This window comes from Parasteatoda tepidariorum, chromosome 3, assembly GCF_043381705.1.
Source record: "Parasteatoda tepidariorum isolate YZ-2023 chromosome 3, CAS_Ptep_4.0, whole genome shotgun sequence".
Taxonomy (NCBI): domain Eukaryota; kingdom Metazoa; phylum Arthropoda; class Arachnida; order Araneae; family Theridiidae; genus Parasteatoda; species Parasteatoda tepidariorum.
In genome coordinates this window covers 12,344,608-12,364,396 of record NC_092206.1, presented here as the reverse complement: position 1 = coordinate 12,364,396, position 19,789 = coordinate 12,344,608, and positions in this window count along the sequence as shown.

Genomic DNA, 19,789 nt, shown 5'->3' with positions numbered 1-19,789 from the left:
ACGAATGCTGAAAAAGCTACTTCACATAAATATGAAGTTGGAAAAGGCAAAATATATTTCACAACTTTTTCTCTTAAAACTGGATACATATTTTGCATTTGTAGCCAGAATGATGTTAAAGTACACTCCTCATGTTTATTTTTCAAGAATGATAAAAATTATATTTTATAAAAATAATCAAAATAAGTAAAATTTATAACCAACTTTTACTATTAAAAAATTGCAAAAAGTTGAAAAGAACAATTGGCTGTTGACATTACTAATTATTAACTGTGAGCTCTGCAAAAAATAGCCCATAGAAAAATACGTAATCATAATTTTTTATGGCTAGGTTCTCTTTAAAATAAAATTTTTTGAAATTTTCGTTTGTTGCGAGATATTTCACATAAGAACGCGTACCCCCACTAAACTGCTCCCGTACCCCTGGGGTTACGCTTACCACACTTTGGGAAACACTGTACTAGGGAATAGTGGATAGCTAACCGAGGGAAATTTTCGTGGTTTTTCTCTCCGTGTGACGCAAATGTTGGTTAATTCCATCAAATAAGTCCTTCACGAAGGCAAATTTCTTCTAATACTTTATACAGGAGTTCTGTTGTCTTCTGGATTGGGTTCAAAATCACAATGCTACGGAGCTCAACATTCGTAGTCGTATTCGTAATCGAAACGGGGTCGACTACAACGGTTATATAAATAAAAAGAAATGATGAGTGAGACTGAAAGTTTATATATCTGGAACTAAATAGTAGTTTTACAATTTTCTTAAACAAAAAAGACACGTTGCCACAAAGAATCAATTTTTTTTGTCAGTCAATCGTCTTCTTACGGTGGTTGGATAGTAAGTTTTGAAACATTAGGAGCAACATAATAATTAAAAATAGAGGGAAGGCTCCTCTTTTTTTAACCGCGCAGTGTCTTAACTGCGTCGAAAAAAATATTTTCGAAGTCAATAATTCAAGTCTTACAGCGCAAAGATAGTTATTAGTAAAACTGATGAGAAGGCCTCCACTTTTTTTTGACGGCTTCTCTGGCTGAACTAAAAATATATTTCCCGAATTGCAGCAATTTCATTAATCTTAAGAAACAATAAAGTGTACAAGGCAACTAAAACTCAGAAAGCAATGAAGTATTATTTGAATATTTTGTGGAGAAACGGAATCTTTGAGATTAAAAAAAAACTGAAGAGTTGGAGCACAAATACTACTGCGCTTAATTATAGATTGACCATTGTCATATAATAATTTATTTGACTAAATTGCTTGTTCTTGTCGAATACATTGAGAGTTAGTTAATTTTTTGTTTTTTTCTCCTATCTAAACAAAACATTTTGTTTGTTTTCTTTAAAACTAGGTAAAAAATTTTACTAGTAAATAATACCATACTTTTAATATACAGTGGTGGCCAAAAATGAGGACATTTTTTGAAAGTTTCATGTTTTTTCAACTTTGTGTGCTTGTAGAATATGTTAATTTTCACTGAAATACAAACGTTTATACATCAAATTAAAGGTAATTTAATGTAAAATTAATAACAAAAACAGAATTAAAATATCTGTATTACACAAAAAGTTATGCTCATTTTAGTAGAACAAACACAAATCGTTTTGAATAAGGACGTGTTTTGTAATAAAAACGTACTAGCCAATTACAAACACTGTTCTTAGGACCAATCAAATGTCTGTAACTATAGTTTAGGTTATTTGGATGACAAAAGAGTTATTGCTGTGGAAATATTTTGCGGAATCATGCATACTAGTGCAATTAAATAGAGTATTGCTGTTTTTTAATATTTAAAGTCCTTTTTTTAAATATTAAACTAATTTTAAACAATGTCATCAACAAGAAGAACTAATTGGACATCTACAAAAATAAGCCGAATTGTCATATTGAGAAAAAATGGCCTCTCTTATGCTGAAATTGCAAGACAAGTTGATGGTTCAGTGACTTGTTCTGGTGTACGAAAGTTCTGTTTACGTTATGAAAAATCGAAATCAAAGGAAAATAAAGCCAAATCAGGTCGAAAAAAAGGCACAAGTGATACTGCCGATAGAAAAATTAAACGGCTATGCCTTCAAGATAGAAAAATTTCATCAAATGCCATTAGATGTGAAATGAATGCAGCGGGTATTGCAGTAAGTTCAAGAACAATAAGAAGAAGGTTATCAGGATTTGGACTATAATCTAGAATTCCATGGAAAAAACTATATTTAAATCAAAAGCAACGCGAAAGACGAGTTAAGTGGGCAAAAGAACTCATTAAATTGTCAGAAAATCAATGGAAGCAAGTAATCTGGAGCGATGAGAGTAAAATATCGCTCTTTGGGAGTGATGGTAGTAAATACGTGAGACGTAGAGTAGGTGAAGCACTTCATGCTGATTGCATTGAAACAACTACAAAAAACCCAACAAATATCATGATTTGGGTATGTATGTCTGCAGATGGTGTGGGCCGAATTCAAGTGATTGATGGTATCCTGAATGCCAAAAATTGCATCGAAACTGTCCAGAAACCAAAATTGATACCTTCCAGCAGGGATCTCTTCCCCAACAACGCACCATTTATTTTTCAGCAGAATGCAGCTCCATTCCACACAGCAAAAGTATGCAAAACATTGTTTCAAAATAAAGGCATAGATATATTACCATGGCCAGGAAACAGCCCTGATCTCAATCCAATAGAAAATTTGTGGTGACGTTTAATAATTCTTGTACGAAAAAAAACGTCTATTTAATAAAAGACAACTTATTGAAGCTATAATTGATTCCTCACCCCATGTGATTACGAAAGATGAACTCCAAACACTCGTTCACTCGATGAAAAGACACTGTGAAGCTGTCTTAAAAATAAGGGTTATCCTACTAAGTATTGGTTGTGTAAGTATCACTTTAGAAAAATGCAAATCTAAGATAGATCTTACTGTTAGTTGCATAACTTTTTTTGTAATACATATATTGTAATACTGTATTTATTATTAAATTCTACATTAAATTACCTTCAATTTGATACATAAACGTTTGTATTTAAGTGAAAATTAATATATTCTACAAGCACACGAAGTTGAAAAACACGAAACTTTCAAAAAATGTCCACACTTTTAGCCACCACTGTATACTATATTGTAGTTAACCGATACAGCAATGAAAAAAAAATAGAGTTCCTGCAAATGATTGACGAAACATTTCGTGGGAGCATGAAGACACGAGAAACACGACGGGGTGAAATATTGCGCAGATCATTCAAGTTACAGATTTATTACAGCAAACACAAAATACGGATTTTTAAAGTGAATTTGCTGACAGGTATTTATGTATCATTTATTTTCTAATTTCTTGAAAAATGTTAATGAAAGTTGAATTAATGAGTTATACATTTTAATTTAAAGCGCAGCTTTAAGTGCAACAATTCGTCTAATATTTAAAAACCATTTTCGTCATAAAAGGAATTTCATTTACATGTACTCAATTATATAGAAGAGGTAGTCAGTTATTAATGTTATTAGTCCGTTAAACTAATGTCCATTTTGCAGAATGAGCACTTGTAACTGATTAGTCTATAAAATGATTTTGAATAACATAAACGTTTTACAATTTCAATTTATACACAAAACGTAGTCCAGTGTCAAAGAAATTTTATTATTTACAAATGTTTTTGACAAATAGAAATATATATGCTCAGCAAAATATCTGAAGTTGTTTTACTTTTAAGTAGCACCGGAAGTTGAATAATACAAGAATCAAACTTACAAAAGGAAAACAATTCAACTTTTTTAAAAAAATGCCAATGTAATAAAAAGATTTTTTAAACTTATCTAAAAATTAAAAGGAATACAATTCTTGAAGATATCTTTAAAACACGAAATTTGAAAGGAATGAAAATTATTTGCTACTAAAAATTATCGTTTCTTTAAAAAAAAACTTTCATCGATTATTATTTCAATCGATTAAGGTTTTGGTATAGCTTCAAAACTTGATGGTTTGCAAGTGGAATATACAGCCAAACGATGTTCCCCGGCTAAGATTGATATAAATTCCAGTAACTTGGAGTAAGTTAAAGCATTGATGTAGTCCAAATATCCGAACAGACCACTAATTACAGCGCGGGCTTGAGATTCTGAACTTCCATCTGCGGACGATAGTGCCTTGCTAACATTTGCCAAGTACGGCTCGATGTATTTTTCCTTGTCATCGGTTATGACAATAGTTTCTTCCCCCTGAATTTCACTGATGGCATTTGTGATTGAGACAGCATTCTGTATGGGTGTGATTCTAGGAAGTCCTGCCTGAAAAATGAAGGAAAGAGATCCTGCAAGTCTACGACTTCTATCCTTGGACAAATTTTCTTTAACTTCATCGTAGATGGCACGGTAGATTTTGGACGTGTCAAATGAAGTGTTGTAGAATCCTCTCAAAGATGGATTCGTGAAAGAAGCTTCAAGCAGGGCATAGGCAAATGGAGATGAACTTCGGACAGCGTCATCAGGATTTGATGCTAGGCAAGCAGGATAAGGCCCAGGCGTGTTGACTTGAGCGGATGCACTAGCTCCAGATGGTCCAGCTGACGAGCTAACAGAAACTCCAGAGGATGGTGCTCGTGGTAGCTGGCCAAATTGGCCGGCAGATGCTGAGCCACCCACACTTCCCTGTGTAAATATACTGTTCTGAGCAGCACAAAGTGTGACCAAGAACGCACTCGAGACCAACAAAATCATCATCTTGACAGCAGAGGAAGTCTTAGCCTTTGTGAAAGAAACTAATGTGGGAATATCACGAACTGAAAATTCATTTTATATCATCAGTTCAGCATTTAAATTTTATGTCTTTAGTTTAACTACTTTTTCGCGATGATTAAACTTTCCCAACACTTTAATAATCTCATTAAAACGGCGAAATGTGCATGACATTTCTAAACAGTTATTGCTCATATTTTAATTAGCCTCTGTTATATTGCTTAATCTAAAATTTCATATGTAGATGAGGAATTCAAACGAGGTGTGACATATTAATGATATTTATTTAAAGCCTCGTGTCGACTATTTTGAAAAACTAGACGCGTTAACGATGTAAAATGATGTTCTTCGAAGAGTTGGAAAATGGAAATATATTACAAATCACCAGATATACAACAATTTTGCAAAAATGACTCGGCACCAAGTTAGTTCATTTCTCCATTGTAGATGAGTGGTATTAGTAATTTATTTATGTACTAGGAAATAGTGGAAAGCTAACCATGAGAAATTTTCGTGACTTTTTCTCTCCATGTAACGCAAATGTAAGTTAATTACATCAAATATGTCCTTTACGAAGGCAAATTTCTCCTAATACTATATACAGGAGTTCTGTTGTCTTCTGGATTCGGATCAAAATTACAATGCTACAGAGTTCATCATTCGTAGTTGTTAACTTGTAGTCGTAATCGAAACGGGGTCAGCAACAAGTGTTATATACATAAAAAAAATGATGAATGAGATTGGAAGTTTATATTTCTGGAACTAAATAGTTGTTTTACAATTTTCTTAAACAAAAAGACGCGTTGCCACATTGAATTATTTTTTTTTGTCTGTCAATCTTCTTACGGTGGATGGATATTATAACCGTCGTGGAACAGCCGACCCAATTTTGTAGGTTTACGATCACTAATGTTGAATTCCTTGTAATTTTGAACCCAATCCAGAAGACAAGGGAACACCTGGATCGAGTATTGGGAGAAATTTGCCTTCGTGGAGGACTTTTTGGTGGAGCTAACCCGCATTTGCGTTACGTGGAAAGGAAGACTACGAGAACCCCCATGGTAAGCCTGACAGCAAAGGGACTCTAACCCATGATCCGTCTACCACTGATGATATTTCACTTCAGCACAGTGGTCGGTGCTAGCCGGATGCAGAATTCGTATCGACTGGGATTCGAACCCGGTTCGCCGCATTGGAAAGCGAACGCTCTATACCCTGAGCCATCGCTGCTCTCAGTTGTCTGGATATTATAATTATAATTATAATATTATAACCATCGTTGAGCAGCCGGCCCATTTTTTTTTTGGTTTTACGACTACTAATGTTCATCTCCGTAGCCTTGTAATTTTGAACCCAATCCAGAAGACAAGAGAACTCCTCGATCAAGTATTGGGAGAAATTTGCCTTCGTGGAGGACTTTTTGAGTAAACTAACCGGCATTTGCGTTACATGGAGAGGAAGGCCACGAGAACCTCCCACGCTTAGCCTTACGGCAAGGGGACTCTAACCCATGATCCGTCTACCACTGAAGATACTTCATGTCAGGACTGCGGTCGGTGCAAGCCGGATGCGGAATTCTTATCGATCAGTCATCGCCGGGATTCGAACCCGGTTCACATCATTTGAAGGTGAGCGCTCTATTCCGTGAGACATCACAACTCAATCCCAAGAAATTGAAGCGAAAAGATGAGCTTGATGATAAAACTTTTATTTAAAAAAAATATTTAGCTTCAAAAATTTTTGATGAATTTTGAAAATGTCGCCAAATTTGCCAACGATATAATGGAAAATGAAGGTGAGAACAAAAGTAGAAAAACTGCAAAATCAGAAAGTGAAGTAGAAGCTTAAAAAAAAAATTAAGTTAAAAAACAAGACTAGAAAAATCGCAGTGGCCTTCCCGGCTACCGCGTTTTTCTAGTTTTGTTTTTCACCTTTATTTTCCATTAATTCGTAGTCAACTTTACGATTTTTATTTGAAATTCTTTTCGTTTTCCTCATTCACGTCAGGAGACTTTTTTAATTGGTTAAAAAAAATTTCCCCTTTTATTACTATTTTCATATTTTTTGAAGCAAATTAAGTTTTTAATCATAAAGTATAGTCACCAAATTTGCCCTCTCAAAATGGTATATGACTCCTCAAAAGATTTTTTTGATCAACTACTCTTTATTTATTTTATTTTTTTCTTTCTGTCTATGAGTTCGAAAAGCTTAAACGTAAAAGTACACAAAATAGCATTTGGCAACTTTTTTTTCGGCAATGTAAACTTTTTATTCTAATTTTGTTTTCATCAGTTCAATGTGTAGTTAATAAAGAAAAAGGAAATTATTATGTTTTAAAGCTATTCTTTATTCCTTTAATTTTATTTTCCTTTTTAACATTTCTCAAATATGACCAATGATTCAGAATTTCGACTAAAAACTAACACAGAAAAATATCAGCAAAAAATAAAAAAAAAACTTTTAAATAAACTGAAATCCGATATTCAATTTCAAATCACTTTTTAGTTCTTTTAAAAGAATGAGATTAACAAAAGTACTTTTTTAGCGAATCTACAATTGCATATTAAGAAAATACTGCAATGTTTTTTAGATTGTTCCTTACTATTTTGATTTAAAATATTTACGAAACAAAAATGCTCATAAATGCAAGATTTCCTTTTTGAGGTATCTAAAAATGATTGCTTTTTCTAATTTTATCCAAATTGCTTGAAAATTAAATTTAAATAGCAATTGCACATTAAGAAAATACTGCAGTGTTTTTTGGATTGTTCCTTACTATATTGATTTAAAATATTTACGAAACAAAAATGCTCATAAATGCAAGATTTCCTTTTTGAGGTATCTAAATATGATTGCTTTTTCCATTTTATCCAAATTGCTTGAAAATTAATTTAAATAGCCTTAAGACATAATAGCCATTTCTCGAGATATTTTTATTGAATTAGTCAGTTTATTAATATTAATCGACCAGTGTAAGATTATTCTTTAAATAATTCTACATAAAACAAGTCATATCTTCTTTTTTTAAAATGTTTCTTAAGATTTGAATAATTTTTCCATGGACAGAATATAATAAACCATGAAAAGTTCGATAACGTTTTGTATGTGTTTAAAAATCAAGTTTTGCTAAGAAAACCACCTTCAAACGTCGGATTTTGATCAAGAATAAATACTTGTAATATTCTTGATCAAAAAGAATAAGTGTTATTATTTATTCACCCTGTGATTGTATGCAAAGTTCTTAATTGAGATCCGTACCTGTTTTTTTTTCATCTAATTTAAGCCGGCTAACTGCAAAGTAAGTTGCTAAACTAGCCAGATTCAAAGGGAAAAATTGTAGAATCCCAGATGAGACAAAAACATTTCTCATTAGGGCTCTCTATGCAAGTGTATGAAATAGTATTGCGTAAACACTTTCCCAGAATATGAACATCTTAAGCATATTTTTTGTTTGCAAAAAAATTACTAAAACATTAAAATCATATAATCTGTTCTGCACTAATAAATTAGCATATTTGAGGTCAACCCCTTAATAATGAATGAGTCCTAGAACGTGAAGATCCGATCATTAAATCCTAAGTTACTCAGGGTAGTTTTCTTTTTTTTTGCGCATTGTACATAAATTTATTTTATGAAATTAAAAAGCTGAAGTTAGTTAATCAACTTTAATTTTTAATAAATAAAATTTACATTTGTAAATATAATTCGCATGAATTAATTCACTCTGATCCAAGGAATAGTAAAAATATATCCAGAATTTAGCAAATGCAAAGAAAAGCGTGTAATAGAACTATTAATCAGTCCGGAATTTTTGGCGACTCATAATTTTATACGGCCCTGAAAAGAGGAGTTGAGCTCCCATGGAGCCATTTTTTCTGCTTGTCAAATCAAAAAATATGTAAATCTAAGTTAGAAAGGGAAAATTAATTTAGCATTGAAATTTTCTAAATTACTAAAACTATTTTTTAATAAAGAATTTCTTCTCATTAAATTCACTTAATAGAATTTAATGGGAACAAGTAGAAGAAATTGAGGAAAAATGGGTCCATGGAGCTTAACTCCTCTTTTCAGAGCCGCGTTTAGGGATGGGAGAAATGGGCTACTGCCCAGGGCCGCTAAATTTAAAGTCTGCCAAAAATTCCAAGCAGATTAATAGTTTTATTACAAGTTTTTCTTTACATTTGCTACATCTTGGAAATATTTTTACTATTCCTTAGATACTAGTGATGCAATTCATACGAGTTATTATAATTTACATTTCCAAATGGAAATTTTATTTCAGTTAATGTTTCTCTATATCAGGAATGTAATTTTCGAAATAACAAAATTGAACTTTTTGTCAACTTTCAACTTTTATGTCATGGAAATTAATTGTATTAGAAATTTCAACTATTGCCAATTTGTGAGTAGGTGTGGAAGGCAATCCCTCAGTACTGCAGCTGGAAAATGTTGATGTCAGAGCATTGATTTAAATCACATGATTTTTTTTAATCCCATGATTTTCTTAAATCACAGATTTATCTAAAAAATACTATTTATACAGTTATCCATCAACTAATGTGGTAATAAACCATTGATATCAAATCTCATTGATAACAAATGATCATCATAAGGAAATTCATAGAATCAATAAATTAAATAACATATCTTTTTTACAGATAAGAATGTAACACTCAAATTATAATTTTTCATTATTCATTTTATATCATTTTCACATTTTAATGTGCTCATTGTAGAATGTTAAGTGACTTTCTGTTTTAGTATGAATAAATATATTTTAATTATACCCATTTAATTTTACACACATTTATTTCAAAACAAGTAATTTTAAAACTTATTAAACATCTGCTTGTAAATAAATAAAGACATGTTCTGCCAAGAATTTAATTTTGAAAATTTTTTCCGATCTAAATTTATTAACATTTCATTCGGCAAGTTCGTTCTGTGTCTTTGCAATTTAATGTTTTTAGTTTAACGGAAAAAAATAACTGACTTTATTTATATCAGTAAGGAATTTGCAATAATAAATAATAATATTAACCTTGTTGTAATTGGTGGTATTAGACAATTTTAATTGCATCCTTATTGTTCAATAATATCAAGTACTATTTATACATTTAGTCAGATCGTTAAACGCAAAAATAATTTTTTTTTAAAATCTGAAATAAAAAAATCAAATGTTTAATACATATTTTGTTAAACAAATATGCATTAAACAAATATGTATTAAACAAATATGCTTTGTTGATTCAAATGAAGAAATTTTTAAAGTAGAATAAGTTATAATCTCTTAGCAATATTTATTTATCTCCTACGAAGCACTTTTTATGCATTTTGTAAAATTGGCAGTAAGCTAACAAATGCAAATTAAGGCAATAAGCTAACAAATGTAAAGTGTACAATACTTTTCCATTTCTGGTGAAAAATTGTGTACTCGGTAAAAAGTTATATAATTTATATCATTATACAAATATTTTAACGAAAACATTTAGAAATGTTTCCGCTAAAATAATTGAAAAATTATGACAAAAAAAATCAAAAAAAGGACATTTTTTTATTTTCAAAAAAATGTATACAAGCTGAATAAGTAATCTAAATTCCTGATCTATCTTTTAAAAAAAGATGAGATCTCTCAAACATTTTTTTACATTATTAGCATTGTGTTCAGTAAGTCGATTTCTATGTTCAAAATGCACAAATTTAAGTTCACGAAATTACAATTTATAAAAGATATAAATCTATGCAATTTACTTTATTAGTACTCATTATGAAATATTAATACTTTATAAACTTGCCGCTGCTCTGTTCTTTATGCCTTATATTTTTACTTTATTATTTGTTGTATAGAGTGTTTGGAAATAAATAGAAATAGGACTCAAATTTTACAAAAAGAAATATATTTCAATATTCTAACTAATGCCTAATTACTCGTATCCTCTTTTTTTCTCTAATACTCTGAAATTAAAAACTTTGAAATTGTTAAAACACGTTCAGTTGAAATTAAGGTCTTGGTATAGTTTCAAAACTTGATGGTTTGCAAGTAGAATGAATTGCAGAGTAATATTCACCAGCTAAGATATCTATAAACTCATGAAATTTGTAATATGTCAATATACGAACATAGTCCAAATATTCTAAAAGCCCACTAACTACAGCACGAGCTTGAGCTTTAGCACTTCCATCTGAGGCAGATATGGCTTTGCTAATGGATGTCAAGTATGGCTCGATGTAATCTTCCTTGTCACTTTTTATAACAATGCCTTGTTCGCCAAGAATTTCACTAATCGCATTCGTTATTGAAACAGCATTGAGGAGTGGCGTCATTCTATTAAGGGCTACTTCAAAAAGTATTGAAAAAGATCCTGCAAGTATCTGACTTTTACCTTTAGATAGCGTTTCAGTTATTTCGTCATAGATGGTGTCATAGAAGCTCGACGTGTCAAATGAAGTGTTGTAAAAACCTCTCAGAAATGGATTTGTGAAAGAGCCTTCAAGCAGGGCATATGCAAATGGAGAGGAACTTGTGACAGCGTCATCAGGATTTGATGCTAGGCAAGCAGGATAAGGTATGTTGACTCGAGCGGATGCTCTAGCTCCAGACGGTCCAGCTGACGAGCTAACAGAAACTCCGGAGGATGGTGCTCGTGGTAGCTGGTTAAATTGACCGTTAGTGGCTGACACTGAACCACTAGTGAATACTGGTGAGTCACCTAGAGTTGCCTGAGAAATTATATTGTTCTGAGCCGCACAAAGTGTGCCCAGAAATATACTAGCGATGCACAAAATCATCATCTTGATAGCGGAGAAAGAATTTATCTTTGCTGGTAAAATAAAAATCCACTTTTATATCTTTAGTTTTATTACCTTTTCGAGTTTCATACATTTAACTAGCTGCATTTGAACCAACTTTGAACTTTATCAAAACTTAAATAATTTCGTTAAATGGAAAGAGTGTTAAGCGGATTTCTTAATCAAAGCTGTTTACACTCCATGCATTTTACGGTGTAGTTTCCTAAGTGTTATGTTTAAATTTATTCTTCAGATGAGAAATTTCTCATTAATTGGTATACTTTAATGATATTTGTTAAATCGTAGATGAAGAGGAGTTTTCATGAGACTAGACACCTGTTCCTTAAATAATTACCTTAAACATTGTCGATAAATACTTCGTGTCAAAACTATTATTGAATTGTTTCCTTTAAAAAGCATGCCCTACTTTTCATCTTATGACGTTAAAGAAAAATCAAAAATAAAATTATATCATTCAATTATTTGTTGAATACCTTCGTCTTTACTGTTCATAAAAAAATTAACATAAGCAAAACAAAAAATGAAATCGATGCGAAAATGTCAACCGTTCTTTACATTTTAAATAACATAAACTGTAAATAACTACGTATTTCCAAAACCTGGGACTTAGAAAAAAAATTTAGTAAATGCGTTAAATTTTGATATTTGGGCTCTTTGCGTAAATTTAAATTATTAAATTTAAAATAAAAGAATATTAAAAGCACCTTCCGTTTAGTTCACGAACGGATTCAGCTCTCATGGAAGGTAAGAGGAAGCAGAGGAATATTGCGAATAAAATATCGTGTTTATGATGTTTATCGTTATTTAAAAATTATTTTAATAAAGGCATTTAATCTTGATATTTCGGCTGTTTCAGTAAATGTGAATAATTCAATTTAAGATAAAAACAATATCAAAATCGTCTTTAGTTTACTTCACGAACTGATTCAGCTCTCATAGAATATAAGACGAAACTGAGGAATATTAGGAATAAAATCTTTTTGATATCTGATACTGCACAGCTATTGCACAGTTGTGAGACAAGTGTCTTAAAAAACAAGAATTTTGTTTTTGTTTTTTGTAAGTATAAAATCAGATAAACATTTCAGTTTTTCTCAATTCAAATTAATAAATATAAAATTAAATTAATTAGTATATAAAAAAAGCAAATAATATTAAATGAAAATATTACGCATGGGTCTTTTAAACATTCATTTAACAGAATATCAGTTTTGAAATTTTAGGTAATGATATTCTGAATTTTAAGAAAAGAATTCTAGGAAGCGTTGGTCATTAAAATTTAGTAAAGTTTAATAAAAGACAAAATAGTAGTTGTACATTAAAAATATAAAAATAAGTAAGTGGCTATATAATGGCTATGAAGAAGTAATAAATATAAGTAAAAAAGGGAATTTGTTAAGCGGTGAAAAATGCAAGAGAGATATTGAAATCGTTTATAACTCAAAATTTTACCTCAATTGCCATTTGTGTCAATTCTTTGAAAATCATAGAGAGCAGATTTTTTTCTTCCTTATCTAAAATCCATCTATTATCAGTTTCAATCTAATTTTATTAAGTTTGATAGCTGTAGTGTTATTCTTTGCTCTTATAACTCTTATGGTTTTACTTTTCTGTAAGGTAACTGTGCTTATCTGTTAATAAGTTGATTGAAGAAATTCTAAATACACAAAATTCTAAACACCACAAATTATTACTTTCTGTCTCTTTGCTACACTCCGAAAAGTTTTTATTTCAATAATATCGTCTGAAAAAAAATTGTACTATCGTTCTGTCTTTGTATTTCACTTCAAATAAAAGTTTTTTTTTTTTAATAATATCGTCTGTAAAAAGTGTGTACTCTCATCGGTAGCAAAGTTTTGACCATTTTGTATCTTAAATAATATCACTTTAATTAAAATCGTTATATTATTATTAATTAATGTTTCGTTCTTCAAAAAATTATGGCGCAAGATGGACTCATAATTCAGTCAGCAAAAGATTTCACGTATTTGGCATCCATTCTTGCAGCAAATACTAAAGTATTCTTTTTAGATGTAGAACAAACAAAAATTGAAATTGAAACAAGCACACCTAGGAAGACAGTATTAAATACTCTTATACCAGAGGTATAAAAGAGAATATCATATGATTTGGTTGGAGGGGGGGGGGGAATGAGCTATAAATTTAATGCTAGTGTTGAGGAATTCATTTATAATGATGATAAACGTCAAGTTGAAAGTTAGACTCTTCGAAGAGGGGACGAGGTGATGGTTTGGCTCCAAATTTTCCAGGAAAAATAATGGACATAAAAAAATCCAGCAACGTACCGTTTGTCAGTCACTCATGAAGAAAGGGGTTCATGTGAATTATGCAAATGGTTCATTTCTTCTGACTGTACCCCATACGGTAGAAAGAAGATTTTGAAGGGGGGAGGGAATAAATTTCTGGGACTGTAATTACCAAAATACATGGTAAATTCAGATTTGATGAAAAATTAATTAGAATAGTAATTCTTGAAGAAGGAAAAAAAAGAACTTGTTTTACTATACTGTTTTATATTTCATTGGAAGCAAAGCATAAAAATTAAATTTTTCATTTGTCATTTTTTAGAGTTAAATAAAACAAATGTATAATTGTTAGAAATGTTTTAATGCATCATACTTAATACTCAACGAAAATCTACAATGGAAAAGTATAAGTTTTAATTTGTTTTGCTTTGTTCTAAATACTTTTTATCATGAATTAAAATATGTATTTCACTTGCTTACTTTTGAATTTATTTAAATTTTGAGAATTTTTTACCCATCTGAAATAAAAAGAAATTTTTACTGCAAAAACTGTATTGTGAAGCTATAGAACGGTATTTTATACTGTACCAAGTAGTCTCAACCCACTTGAAATTAGACTCGCATTGATAGAAGTATTTCTTTAGTGTATGCTTGTGTCGAGTTTATTTTAAACGTGCCCAACTGCTTTTAAAACATTAATTTATTTTTTTACTAAAAATTTTATTATTTCCAAAGTTAAAAATAAAGCATAATAATAACTTTTATTTTTATATTTTAGTTCATTTTATTATTTTTATTATTATAATAACTGTGTATTAAAAAATATATATTCCTTTTTCACACAGAAAATTTTATGATCAATAATGCCTATTTAATGATTCTCACAAAAACTTTTTTTTTTTTTTTAAATATAACACATTAAGCTTAAACATTTTCTGAATATCTTAATCCTTCTCTGAAATTCTAATTGTAAATAATTAAAAATTCTCAAAATAAGATTGTATGAGATTATCTTAACGTTACGTATCCAGGATTCTGAGAGCAATAAAAAGAGAAAAAGTTACACATATTTTGAGACGCGCCGTCACAAAATGTTGGTTATTTTTTAAAATATTTAAGCTGGATTTCGACAATTGTTATTCTGCCTGTCTGACTACGGTACGTTGAAGGATAATATATATAAAAATTAATATCTAATATATAAAGCGAAGAAGAAAGTAAATTAATTATAACTATTAACTAAAAATAGATTGCAACAGTGCAATCAATGTGTATTTGGTCTGTAACAGTTCAATTAGAATGTAATTGGTAAAAAAAAAAAAACACGTTCTATAACTTCCACATGCTTTATAACACGTTCTAAGAAGATCTAATTTTAACTAAATTCTTACTTTATCAAAATACATTATCTGAAACACAATAAGAAGAGATAATTATCGACAGACATGAATTATCAACATTTTCACGTTTAATAAATATGGGAGTTTATTATTTTTACCGATAATTAATAATGAATTTTATTTTAAATTGAGTAAATATTGTTATAAATTAGTAAATCTTGAGTGTTTTTGTATTCTCGATAATGAGTCAATAGAATTATATATATGTTTTTTGCATTTAAGTTAGCTTGCAATCTCTAATATTCTTCTACTTCTTTGTTTAAAGGTATAAAAAATCTATGTTATATTTGTGAAAAACAATTATCCGGCAAAAAAAGGAGGGGATAATCACGATGTCTTTAAATGTTAAAGAACTTTTATTAAAAAGAAAAATCTTCTTAAAAAAACTATGCAATATTATTTTCTGTGTTACAAACCTACATGAGTAGCTTCAACAACCTTTCTGTCTCACTCAATTACTTTTGGTTCTTTAATAAAAACAATTAAAGCAAAAATACATTTGACGAAAAGCGAATTCGAAGTTTAACTTAGTAAGATGATGAAGAATGTGTCACAAAAATCGTAACAATTTTTTCGTAACCGAACACATAATAAAGCGAAACTAATAATTAATCTTTAATTTTTTTTTTTTTTGCATTTAACAAACCTTAAACTAAAAATAAATAATGTTATTACATCAAACCGATTTTTTTCTATCAAATTCAGACCCTTAATATATTTAAATAAACTATTTTGTCATTAAAATTCAACGAAAAACATTTGTCACTTCAGTTTCAATAAGAAAAGCCATGCCAAAGAATATATAAGTGAGAACCAGGGACTAATATAGGGGTAGTAGTAGATATAATATAGTAGATATAATAATATATAATATTATATCTATGGTGAGAACATTATATATTCTTTAGCCATGCTAAAGAATATATAATGTTAGAGAGCAAAGTGAACAGCGAGAGGAAAGACCAATCTTATGAGCTGCCAAAGATTATAAGAGTTACTCTACTTACTTACTTGAACTTTTTTTTCTATACATTAAATTACTTAAGTAGGTGAAAGATAATTTTCAAAATATATACTAAACACAAAATTTGTTTATACAATTTAAGTGTTCATAAGTGTTGTTTGCTCATAGAACTATAGTATGTCCATTTCTGTACTTTATATTTGTTCTTATTCATATAGTTTGCTTTATTACGTTGCCAAACTTGAGTAATAAACATAAAAGATCCAACAAGTGCAATGAATAAAGATTTATTAAATATAATTCAATTTACACATTTTGGAATGATTGCAATTTTAAATTAATTTGGATACATTGTGCAGAAGGATTATATAGAAAAGCATAAATGATGAATTTTTGGTATCTGAATAACACACAATAAATATATTATAAACAGTTGATGAACAAAATACAAGACAATATACAGTCTACATCGACCTAACTATAAAACACAACAAAATCTGTATATATAAAAAAATAGCAAGCATCTGTTTAAAACACAAAATATATACATAAATGAGTCTTGTGATGAAAAAGAGAAGTGTCAAAAAACAAAGCAGTAAAAGTGGAATGCAAAAAATAAAAATAAATAGCTGCTTGAAATTTCAGAATAATAAAATGTAATTTTAGAGAAGAGAATTTAAGTTTAAAGTAATTACAGTCAATTAGACTTTAAACAATTAGTTGCCAATAGTTTTGATTTTCACTTAAGACAAACCAATATGCTGTTGAGCTTCAACTTAGTGCAGGGAAACATTTGGCTGCATGAAAAACAAACTAGTATTTTCAATAACATTTCTAACCAAGTAAATATTTGATACAAATTTACCCATAACTTTGGATTGTTAGGGATGAAAGTAGAGAAAATAACCTTTTTTCTAAACACTTTTGAACTTAAAAACAGAAATATTTTGAAAATGTATTAATTTTGATTAAAATGTATGCTCTTATCGGAGATATGAGAGCAAAGTCAATTCTCCAAAAACAATTCATCAAAAGATTCATATCCACAATGTCTTTTATATAAAATACTTAATCTGTAATAAATAGATCGTTTCTTAGAAGTATTTGAATACTAACTCATAATTAACAGGAGAAGAACAAGATACTAACAGAAATATTGATTTTTATTTATAAATACTTAAAAAAATTATAATTATTAATTAATAAAAATCGTTATTAATAATTATTTTTTTAATTTATAATAACATATTAATTAATAGTATAATGAAACATGTTCAGTCATTTTAGAAAATATGTACTCATTACCAAAATCTCTAAATTCAAAATCTACACTTCGACGATAACAAATTGTGAACACTGTTTGTTATGTTTAATCCTATGTAAACAGCATTTCTTACTGCTATGCATAAAAAAGTACCTTTGATTTCATAAAGTGTTATTGGGAGATAGTGCGAACGGTGCTTGAACTTTCATAATACATAGTGCTGTAATCACACATGTTGCATCTGACTTTGGTGACAGTTTTATTTAAATCCGTTTCATTTTGTTTTAACGTGTGTGATTTTATATTAATGGTACAAATTGTTAACTATAGTCACAGTAAATTAGTGTTAGAAATTTTTTTGTTTAAACTAAGACACATGCTTGTCTTGGAAAGTTTGCACTTCCCATGTAAGTTTGCTAAGTTATTAATTTTTCTGTCCATTTCTCTCTCTTTTTTTTTAAATAAAAAAACTTTGATTTATAAACTTGAAGTCTCTCAACTTTGCATGCAAAATAACATTTTTAAATCTAGACACCAAAGATAAAGAAAAAAATATTCAAAAAATTTTCTTAGAATAAAATTTTATCAAAAAAAAAAAAAAAAAAAAAAAAAGAGGCATCTCANNNTTTTTTATTAAAAAAAAAAAAACAGTCATAAAATTTTTGTTAAAATATTAAAATCCCTTAAAATTATAGCTTTTTCTATTTCTAATTAACATAACATTATTTACATTGTTTCTGATAGAAAGTTTTAAGATTCAGAACAGTACATTGGATTTCACAAACAAAATATTCAAACTATAAATATATATATATATAAAAATATTTTTTATGTTGGTAGTAGACATTTAACACAAAATGTAAATAGTTAGGAGATTACTTTTAAAATAAAGCTCTTGGAAATTAGTATGGAAAAAAGGAAACAAATATTTAATTAAAATTAAAAGAATATATAATTTATAATAAAAAGAATTTTGTGTGCAGTTACCATTCTAGGCTTTTTAAATCATAATCATTAGCTCAACTTTGGGTTACATGAAAAAAAAAAAAAAAACCTAATGATGCTCAAAAATTTACACAAAATAAAATTATAAATGAAAATAAACTTTAATTATTAAATATTTATTTTTATTAGTTAACAATAATTAATTAAAATAATTAAAAAATTTTTTTAATAAAAACTAATTATAGAATAAAAATTTCAATCTTAAAACTTTTTTTTCTTCTAAAACTACATTTAATTGTAGATATATTCTAGATATAGCACTTAGCATGCTAGCCTCTTATACCAGTTAGAAGCGAAGTGTTAAGAGAAACACAGAATGTACTTACGTATTAAAACAAGTGCAAAAGTAATAAAAATTATTAAAGAAAATATATTGATGCAAATATTTTTTTCAAGAGTTTTAAAATCGCCAAAGAGATCTATCGAAGAGTTCTTAAATCTGGTTCTTAATTATTCAACATGAGGCATAAAATTGTAAAGGATTACAGTTGTGCAAGAAAATAGTGCTCCCATAGAATTAACATAGCAGCCTTTTGTCACCCCTCTACCCCTAAAAAGTCATTCAATTACAATTTTCTGTACGGATAGAAAAAAATTATCTTACCATCAGAACCACAATACATTGTGCATTTCTAAATCATCAACAATGCTAATGAATCAACTTCACTAGCAAACATTTTATAAAATATTATTTATTTACACAAAGATTTAAAATATTTTGTGGAAGTTTAAAGTTCTATTAAAACTAAAAAATTTAACATATTTTAATGGAATACAACTAGAAAAAAAAACTTCAAAATTGCGTTCAATGATTGTGTGCATTCAGTAGATATATAATTATAAATCAGGTGTAGGTACAGGTCTTTTAATACTGATGTAATTCCAAATTCAGTTTAAATATCTTTAATCTTATAGATAAGATTTGTGTCTAACTCTTCACAGTTTGAATGGTATTACAGTGGAAGCATAAATATAGTTTAAATGAGATTACAAATTATGTTTCCAAAAACATTACACACAATCTGAAAAAAGAATCAGAAATAGTCTGCCACAAGAAAAAGTAAATGCAATACAAAAATTTTAAATTTTTCTTCGAGAAATTAAAAAAAAAAATTTATTCAGAATAATGCACTCTTATTTGAACTACTTTTTCAGGCACTTCAGCATGCACTCAACAGAAGCAAAAGACATGAATAAATTTTAAATCCCTACACATTAAATCAGAAAATAATGTAATCAAATAATAAAGCAAAAAAACCTATTATCAATTCCAAAAATAATAATAATTTTTAAAAAATTAATCAAATATTACAGAGCTAATGGAAATAACTCAGAAGCTTTTAAGATAATTTT